Source organism: Saccostrea cucullata, unplaced genomic scaffold (genome assembly GCF_032062105.1).
Source record: "Saccostrea cucullata isolate Sc308-1 unplaced genomic scaffold, CSIRO_AGI_Scuc_v1 ctg3914, whole genome shotgun sequence".
NCBI classification, from domain to species: Eukaryota; Metazoa; Mollusca; class Bivalvia; order Ostreida; family Ostreidae; genus Saccostrea; species Saccostrea cuccullata.
The window spans coordinates 21,830-33,003 of record NW_026931699.1 but is presented as its reverse complement, the minus strand read 5'-3'; positions in this window follow the sequence as shown (position 1 = coordinate 33,003).

Below are 11,174 nucleotides of genomic sequence, written 5' to 3'. Positions count from 1 at the left end.
CACTTCTTTTCAGAGTAGAACAATTATAAGGAGAAACAAAATATCTGTTCTTTTTAATCCCTTAAGTTTCTTTATAAACAAATATACTTTGAATATTTGATTTAAAGAAAAACCAGACGAATCCCCTTGAGGATTATTTTTACCTGAAGATAGCAGTACATGCAATTTATTCTTTACATACAAGATTGCAAAATGGCATTTTCAACATCTTATCAGAGGAGAGAGAGAGAGAGAAAGTTCAATCATTTTTGCAAATCATACCCCATGCAACTAATTTTTAAGCGGAACATATTAATAGAAGAAAAGTTAGTAAATTTAAACAATTTAAATCCATTTTTTCTTCTAATTTTATGCTTCTTTTTTGACTGAAAATGTGCAATAAACATGTATATGCAACAGACTTTTCAATTTTTCACACTTGACATATAATTACTAAGACTATTGAACTTTAAGGGTATTATTACCTATCCTAATTTCTTCCATATGAAACACAATCATTTTCTTAAAACATAAATATTGCTTTATTATTGAATAATTTCGAAAATGATCGTTATTAGGCGATAATATAGGTTTACGAAATAATGATTTTGTTCATCAAAGTCTAACCTACAAAAGGATTTGCACTTTATATAAAGCTGGAAACTATACCCCCATGTATAATTCATCTTTTTTTTAAGTCAATGCTTATAACTCAGTTTAGTGTCTACAAACTACTTTTCATTAGCAATTTTGTAAAAAAGTTTAAAAATGTGCAAGAAATTTACATATAAATCCTTTGTGTATTTTTGTATATGATATTTGTTCTTTACTCTTTATCATGTTTGTATGCTGTATAAAATCTGATGAGCCTTGGCTTAAAGATTAAAGAAAGAGTATAAAATAAAAAAAAAATAAAATCATTATCTGCAAAGGACCATTAATTTTTTCGTGAACGGAACCAAAATGCTTGTATACACGAGGCACATATAATCATCAAAAATACCTTAATAACTGTCTATATTATACTTAACTAGATCATCACTTATGTAACATCATCGTCGCAAACCACGGCCAAATGTACGATTCTCTCCCATTCTGGAGAGCTATAAATGCGGATTCCGGACCGTGGCTTGAGACGATGATGTAACATATGAAATTCTAAACGTGCATTTTTAATTTTTTTAAAGTGCCTGCAGCATAATGCTGGTAGAAACTTACTCTTCGATACATATGCGTGTATATTAGTACATGAACAACATTATGATGACTTTAAACTGATATTCTTGTTTTATCAACTTGTTTGTCAATAATTCACTTCATTTTAGAAATTGTGCATACGTAGAGCATGCTCTTGTATATTAAATCAACTGAGAGATATAAACTCCGTATGCAGGTGATGAAGGTATATTGCTGCATAAGTTTCAAGGGAAGTTGACGATAGAAAAGTTAAATTCATCACGTTTATCATATAGCTCGGTTGTTAGATTGCCATTAACGTCTTTTATTATAAGTAAAATATTTTCTTTTCACAAATAAGATTTTAGACGAATTCTGCTTCACACGGATACAAAAATAGGTCTGCTAATAACAAGATGCAATTGGTACCACGGGAATTCCAATAGATTGCTGAAAGACCTTATCTCCAAAAACCACATCAATATTATCAATCAGAAATTCAAGCATCTTTTTGATGTCAGATCCAGAGTACTTGTGTGTACAATCAGGCAGTTTTTTAATAAAATAATTTTGCAAATAACCAATGACAAGATTATTAAATTTATGAGTTCCATTTTATCGAAAAAACAGCTGTCATGGACTTTAATTAATGGTGGGAAATGGTTGTGTATAAAGCTGAAAACTCGCAAGTTCTAAAGCTCTTAATGTTTGTAAAATATTGTGATTTCTAATTTTCCAAAAGTTCCTTGGAATTTTCAAATATCCACATCTGATTTACACTATATTATACATTTATTGCATGATAGTGAGGGAAATATGAAGACTTATTCAGCCAAGAAAAATCATATTCCCTGAGGGCTTTTTGTTGCACAGTACCCTTGCAGCTTCTCCTTCACTACTGTTTATATCTTAGTGAGCAATACAGAAAGAGGCTTGGTTGAATAATGACTGGAACCCGCTATGTAACTTTGTAAGGAATCGTTTTAACGAGGTTGGATTCAGATATTTAAAGTTTGAAACTTTATTTTTAGTTTCTACCTAGATAGCATAATGAAAACTCAAAACTAAAAATTGGGGGTCAATATGCTTTTTTTGTCGCTACAATACATTTGATATGTACTTTTTGTGAGTTTTGTGTCTTATTCAAAAATCACATATTTGACATTTTTCCTATAATATTTTTATCCAAATAAATCATGGGAAAAACAAACTATCAGTATAGTTTATTAAAAAAAACCCTTTAAAATAGTGACTAAGAAAAAGTGTCAAATCACTCATTACGCATAATTAATTATTTGTCGTTTCTACACTCACAACATGTGATTAATCTTGTATTAAAAATTTAACAGACAAGAAAATCAACTTTTGCTGAATTCAAGCAGATTGATAAAAGTTATATCTTTTGTATTCAGAAAAGAAAAACAAATGTGGTGGTCTATTGTGTAAATTTTAAATACATGTACATGTATTACTAAAAAGGTGTTAATATTACTGTATGCTAATTTGGCTCATTTTTTTACTGGACTTTCAGAATTAATTAACTTTATTTGTAGCAATATACATATAATGAAAGAATTCATTAGAAATAATTAAATAGATATTTCAGAATCGGTATAAGAAGAAGGATATGGAGATAACGAACAGTATTCAATCTCAAAAGTCCATAAAACAATACAAAGCAAGAGCAGCGCAAACACGGACCTCCGAAACATAAGAGGTGGGATCATGTGCCATGGAGGAGTGAGTATCCCCTGCCGACATGTCACACTCGCCTCGTGCTTATTGTCATGATCGTGAAACAACGGGAAAAAAATCCGTCTTCAATTCAGTGTCTAAATAATGGACTAAAAATTGGTATGAAAGACGTCAGTCAGCATTTGACTCAATGATAAATTGCATTTGCTGACAAGGTCACTGCATCGACCATAGAACTCACGAAATGAAGATTTCAAACGAGACCGCCGACATTCCTGTTTCACCAACTTGCCTGTCAACAAATTACCTCGCATTAGAAATTGTTCATATGGAGGGCATGCTCTTGCGTATCGAATCAACTGAGACATACACGCCGTATGCAGGTGATGAAGGCACATTGCTGCACAAGCAAGGAAAGTTGACGATAGAAAAGTTAAAGTCGTCACGTTTATCATATAACTTAGTTGTTAGGTTACCATTAACGTCTTTTTCAAGTAAAATATCCAAGTATGAAACAGATGTGTCAGACTCTGTGGTATCCTTTATCTCAAGCTCTCCTGGATATATCGTATCGACGCAGGAATGGAAATTACCATTGTTAATTGACAATACATCGTCGATATATCTGAAGGTCGAGTTGAAGTGTAGAAGCCACAGCAAGTGTTTTCTTCTTTTCACGCATGAGACTTTGCATAAATTCCGCTCCATATGAATACAAAAATAGGTCTGCTAATAACGGAGCGCAATTGGTTCCCATGGGAATACCAATAGATTGTTGGAAGACCTGGTCTCCAAAAACCACATAGATATTGTCAATCAAAAACTCAAGCATCTTCTTGATGTCAACTTCAGAGTACTTGTGTGTGCAATCAGAATCTTTTTAAACAAAATAATTTTGCAAATGACCAATGACAAGGTAAGTAAATCTACGAGTTCCATTTCGCTGCAAAATACAGCTCTGTGTGCAACCAGCAAGGAAAAAATAGGAATCTAAAAAAAAACTTAGCATATTTTAGATGTTGAAGGAAATTTAAGCATTTATCTCCAAAACCCATACGAAAGAAAATAAAGTTGTAACAGACCGTCGGAACCTTTGTTCCATTGTAAAAGCACTTCGTCGTCCATCCGAATTTTACTAGTCTATTATCAGCTTCACTATCCAACCGTAATCAACGATTCGGGGGTACATAGTTTTTGCCTGTTGTCCGCAACTTTTGAGTGGATGGGGCTATGGCTTTCATATTTTGCATATTTCTTATGGTAAGACCTACAAATTTGACATCTTAACATTACAGTATGACCTGGCTGAAGTTCTTTTATTGTAAGAAACATGTTACCTTAAATCGTGCGAAAAAATTAGTCCGAAATATCTTACTTTTGAAAGCTTATTTTACGATTTTGATATTTTACGTACCAGGAAATTGTCAGAACCGTTAACCGGCGCCATTACGAAAACTGGGTTGGATTTAGATATTTGCAAACCGAATTGAATGTCAAACTCAAGCTATCAACAGTACGATGCATTTAGTACTTACAAATATCGTTTTTATGGTTCATTTACAAAATATATAATCCTATGAAAACTTTTTATTAGACTGTCGAGATTTGTCTTCATTTTGCGCATTTTAAAATCTGTCAAGTCCTGTAACCAAATTTGGAGTGATATTTCCTTTTCATCGATATTGGTGAGTAGTAGAGGTATAATATTGCGCTATTGATAAATTCTGATTTCGGCATTTAGTTTGGTATGCAGTATCGAAAATAAACTCCAATTTGAGACAGTGAAATTTCCAGTTTTCATGGCGCCGGTTCTGACGAATTCCTGGCGCGCAAAATATCAAAATGGTAAAAAAAAAAAACCCTGGAAAACGTCAGATATGTCAAACTAAAAAAAAAAATCACGTGAACTTAAAAAGTACGCGTTACATTGCATGTTACATTGTTGAGACACGTCTCACATCTTAAAAAGGAATATGTTATATACATATTTTTAATTACAAATTCAATAGAGCATTTAACCTGGGAATTGCACTTTAGATACGTGTTCAAACAAGAACTCCAAATTTCACGTAATATTGATGACGTTTATCTTGCTATAAAATCGTCTACATCAAGTCATCCTGAGAGTCAGTTGGAACATTTCACAAGATGATGCTGCGACTTGTCATTTCGATCTTCTTTTTGTATTACATAAAGGAATCCTACAGCGCAGGGATAGGTATGGAGTTTTTTTTAAGAAGACAATTTTTTATTAAGGAGTCATTTAAGTGAGAACTACTTTAAATCACTTTTTATTCGCTAAAACTTAATTTTCGCCCAAGTACGCGAGTCTCTCTGTGTAGAATGGCATCTTTTTGTATTAGTAAGAATTATATACAGCAAAAATCAAAACTTGAGAAAATTTTGTCTCGTTTATGAAATCAAAATAGCTGACTCGCGAAAAATGAAGCGATCTACAGTATATTGACATACATGTATATCACTTGTTAATTTATATAAAGAATTTAGCATTCTACAGTGCGATTCTTATCCCAAAATTCATTTATGAGTACATGTAATTCGGCAAAGATGTGTAAGTTAAAATGGAACTCTTTTTCTGAGCTGTACTTCGGAAACGATGACGTAAACTCGTCTCCTGAAAAAAAAATACAATGTAGATTAGATTGGGGAGGATTTTTCTCATACTTCCTCTATGTAGATAATACAAATTTTATTTTTAAAAAATGTATGATCTAATAAGACATTATCACTAATAATACATGTAGCCCCCTTTCAACTTGCTTCCGACGCCAATGAAAGTTTACAGTTATGATGAGGAAAAATATGATATTTCAAATCCCTTATATATGACATACTTTTGGGAAATAAATATTTCGAATAGTTCATCTCGTCAGTGTTAGTGATAAAAAAAACAAGATACGAGTACATGTAATATAATAATAACTAGAACCGAGCTCGTTTCAAAACAATGAGTAGGTCTTCTGTCTGATTTCCGATGAGATATGATCATGACTGTGATAGTTTGTAGAACAAACATGGATGAACTTTTGTTAAGAGACAGCGGTGGATAATATAAAAAGAAGAGAAATTAGATATTACGCCAGGAACGTAACGGACAAGTTTCGAAATTCAGGAAAATATCTATTAAAGTAAAAATATATCACATTTCCTTCAAAAGTAGTCTGGAAGCGGGAAATATTCCAGTACATTTAAAGACAACCAAAGTAAATGCGGCTGCTAAGAGTAAGCAAATTCCAGATTCTATTGATACAGTTATCAAAAGAATTTTTTATCCTTGGCAATCAGAATAAATTATTTTATAGAACTTAAATGATTTAGGGATACACTGAAAGATAAACCTAGTGAATTTAGCTAGTGTGCATCGTAAAGCGTTTGTCGTGATTAGTAATCTTTCAGTTTACTGGCTAAGATAGTGAGTTTTGAAGCGGGGGTCGTATAGAAACTTACATACATGGTTACTTATCAATTCTAGATTTACTAAGAAATCTTATCTAGTAAATATACCCAATACCTTATAGTGATTGGTAGTGATTGTATGGACAATAAATTTACTAGACTTCTGAGTGACTCTAACTAGCTATTTTTTTTAACAGTGATACCTTCTAACTTCACAGGTGTTAGACTTATTTAAATTAGAATGCCTTATTTTACAACTGTTTTTAGATTGAAAGATTGATGGCCCAATTCTCTTTACAATATTTTTCAGATGAAACGTGCAGTAAAGATGCAGACTGTGAAAAGGGAAACTCAGCTTGTTATTCAGAAAAATGTAAATGTGTATTTCCATATTTCTATGACAGTAATGATGGAAATTGCGCTGGTGAGTTATTTCGTGTCATTTTTATCAAAATACCGGTAGTCCGATTTCAGTTGGACCTTATTTTTACCTTTATATTTTCTATAATCACTAATTTTAACATTATTGTTTACATTATCATTATGTCATATCGGACGAAGTTCATAGGGGAGACATATTGCCATTGTTCGAACAATAACAGATGGTTCTGTCAATCTTGATAAAAGTCCGCTGTCATAATGATCACTAACTTAAGATGTGTTATCTTTGTTCAAAGTAGCTATATATTTTTGCCATGGGAAGGATAAAAAGTGGTTTAGTTTTTTTAATTTAATCTTTCACGGCTGTTTTTATTAAAATCTTTTTGAAACTTAAGTAACCCTTGCCTCCTGTCAAAAGAAATTACGCAAAAAGTCGGGAAAGAATGCACGAAAAATCTTTCCATTTTTAATTTCCATGCCCCCGTATACGAAGTTTGAATAACTTGTGTCCAATCCCATAGATTATGTTTCAATAATACCCGGTATATGTTTAAATCAATTAATGGATCAGAAAAGCTAAAAGTTATGTAACAGCTTTTTGGGTCGTATAGATTCTTAATTGTTTTAAAAGTTTTACATTGAAATATATAGATGAACACCTTAAAATATTCTTCTCAAGAACCTCTGAGCCAGGAAAGCTAAAACTTATGTGGAAGCTAAATTGTTCAAATTACGATCCCCAAGATAAGAATGGGGCCAAACAGGAACTCAAAGTTTTGCATAGAAATAATAGAAACAAGATGTGTTTGTGGAACACTATGCGCCCGGTGGCAACAAAGTTCAAAAAATCTATTTTTAGCATATTGATCACAATCAAGGTCACAAGGTCATTGACCATGGTGTCATTTGAAAGCACTTAATCGGTGGAGTATGCATACTAAATATGAAGTCCCTATCTCCTATGGTTCAAAAGTATTGCAAAAAGTGTAAAGAGCTATTTTTAGCATATAGGTCACAGGCAAGGTTTCAAGATCATTGATCTTGCCGTCGTTTGAAAGGACTTTATCGGTGGAGTATGCATACCAAATGTGAAGTCCCTATCTTCTATGGTTCAAAAGTTATGACAAACAGAGGAAAAGGCTATTTTTAGCATATAGGTCAATGTCAAGGTCACAAGGTCATTGACCATGGTGTCATTTAAAAGAACTTAATCGGTGGAGTATGCATACCAAATATGAAGTCCCTATCTCCTATGGTTCAAAAGTTATGAATTACAGTGGAAAAAGCTATTTTTAGCATATAGGTCACAGTCAAGGTCACAAGGTCATTGACCTTGATGACATTTGAAAGGACTCTATTAGTGGAGTATGCATACCAAATATGAAGTCCCTATCTCGTATTGTTCAAAAGTTATGGCGAAGGTTAAAGTTGACAACAAACATAAAGACTAACAGACAAACAGATAAACAGACAAACAGACAGGACAAAAACAATATACACCCGGGATCTATCGATCCGGGCGCATAAAAATGATTTTAAAAATCTGCTTCTCAAGAACAACTGGCGAGTAAGCTTTTCTGATCACATTTTGTCCGTCGTCTGTCTATCCGTCTGTAAACTTTTCACATTTTCGACTTATTCTCAAGAACCACGGGGCCGATTTCAACCAAACTTATATAGTACAAATCATCCTTGGGTAAAGGGGGTTTAAATTGTTGAAATGAAGGGCAAAATCTCCTCACAAAGGGCAATAACCAAGAAAAGGCAAAAATAGGGTGGGGTCACTAAAAAAAATCTTCATCTCAAGAACCACTGGGCTGGAAAAGCTGAAACGTATGTGGAAGCATCCTGGGGTAGTGTAGATTCTAAATTATTCAAATCATGAACCGCGGGGTTAGACGGGGCCACAATAGGGATTTAAGTTTTACATACATATAATATTATATTCTGTCTATAGTCTTAAATGTCCTGAGGTAATTTTTGAGGAATAATTAATGAGTGGTTTACAATAAGGAATCCTGGAACGATAAATTAGAGAAAAGTTCTAGTTCAAAGCGATCGCCTTTATTTGTCTTATTGAATGAAGTAGGTAAATGAGTAATAAAATTCTGACTTGATATGAGATGGCTGAAATTGAATTAGGTGGTACTCTGTGGTAAAGGCCAGTGTGTGGGACAAAAATTGTTTCATTTATACTTTTATATTAATTATTTTTATTATATGTGCCATAAGCTTAAATTTTCGGAAATCCATTTAAGTGACTCTTATTTACTTTATGCTAGGAACTCCAACTTTCTGTGCAAACGATCGTGAGTGCGCCTATGGAAGGTGTGAAACCAACACCGGCATTTGTAAATGTGACGAGGGTTACACACCAGAATCGAACTGCCGACTCCGAGTTGAGAGACCGTGCAGTGGGGGTAGATTTGAATTATTGTTTTAAATATTTTATGATATGCAGGATCGTGATTGGCTTTTCTCTTAAATGTATTTCATTCTTAAATGTATTTCAAATTAAAATAAATGAATTGGCGTGTGAAGGGTTGTAATTTTGCATTCAATTCTTTTTTCAGGGGTGTCAATGAAGCCTGGAGTGACCTCCCTTGTCTTCCTCCTCGGTTCTGTGTGGATGCTCCTAAAATAAACTCTTTATTCTATGAACTTTCTATATGCACTGTATATTATTAGGATGATATTTCTTCAAATTTTATATTTTATATTTAATGCCTTTGAGGATGCTTGATTCAACCAACATTTATTAGGAGAAAAGATACTAATATTCTGTTCATGTCTTTATCTGTTTATGTGAATTAAATATATATGTACTAGTATTTAATCAAGATGACAACTAAAGATGTTTTTCCGCGATTCCTCAATAATTCTCATAAAATGATATTTACTAAGAAATTTATATACTAGTAGATTGATAAGAGGAACGGCGAAAGGAAATTCACAACATTATGGAAATTCTACATTTCATTAATTTACAACCAATGTTATTTAACAAATTTATTCTTTTGTTTTTAGTTTCGTAAAGTTTGTTTGCTTGAGTTTAATTTTTAATAGCAAAAAATTCTCAGCACTTAGAAGACGGTATTTTTTAATACTATGCTTTTTAGAATATAAAAAACTGTTTATTTCATCGAAGTTCTTCTTTATATACTTATTATTTATTAAAACTTTATTTTTATTTGATTTTAGTTGTTGTTGATTACTAGATAGGTCGATAGGAACTAGAATGTGACGTGTGATCCACGGGAATCATGAGTTCGAAACATTCATGGTTTACGTGTAAAGTCCACGATTTGGATAGATAACAACAAGAAGAGAGATTTTACAATGTAACGCATATATTGGAATATGTTCATTTTACATTAATTAAAATGTAGCTTGAACAGTTACGCTAACAATAAAACGCTTCAAAAAATAAATAATAACACCTGAGATGGTAATAGGTAATCCGAAATATTTGACGTTTACCAGACTTTTTTTTATGATTTTGATATTTTACGTGCCAGGAAATGTCATCTGAACCGGTGCCATTACGAACTAATGCAGAAGGATAAAACGTACGCTCAACTAGGACCTCGGGTCCCCCGCAAATAGTTCGTAATTTTGCGTAGTAATAAAACATTTTAGGAACTCTTCAGGCATTAAAGGCAAAACAGTAAATTCATCTATATCAATACGGAGACCTCAGGTCACCTTATATATTAATTAAATTTATATGATAGACAGTTTTCTTTGTCTTACTCCAAAATAATCATATTTATAACTTTATACAGATCTACTTTCTAATATATATATTAGCAGAAACGTGAAAGTAATAAGAAGGGACCAGAGGTCACCTTTCAATTTACATCAGTAAGGGGACAAGAGGCCACCTTATATTTTATATCATTAGAGAGACCGGTGGTCACCTTTTATTGTACATCATCAGAGGAATCATAGGTCATCTTACATTGAAAATTCTTAATAGGGGTCCAAAGGTACTCTTTTATTGCACATCATAAGGGGGACCTGGGGATACCTTATATTGCACATCATTTGGGGGACAGTGGTCACCCTAAATTGTACATAAGTAGGGGGACTAGAGATCACCTAATATTGTACTGTACATCAGTATACGGACAAGAGGTCACATTTTATTGTACATCAGTTGGGGGACCAGAGGCCACCTTATATTGTACATAAGTAGGGGGACCAGAGGTCACCTTATATTGTACAACAGTAGGGATGACCAGAGGTCACCATATTTTGTGCATCAGTAGGGGGACCAGAGGACACCTTGTATTGTACATCAGTAGGGGACTAAAAATTACCTTATAATGTGCATCAGTAGGGTGACCAGAGGTCACCTTATATTGTGCATCAGTAGGAGGACCAGAGGTCACCTGATATTTATCATTGGAAAGGGGAACACAGGACACCTTATATTGTAATCAGTCAGGGGACCAGAGTTCACCTTATATTGTACATCTGTAGGGGGACTAGAGGTCACTTTATATTATACATCAGTAAGGGGA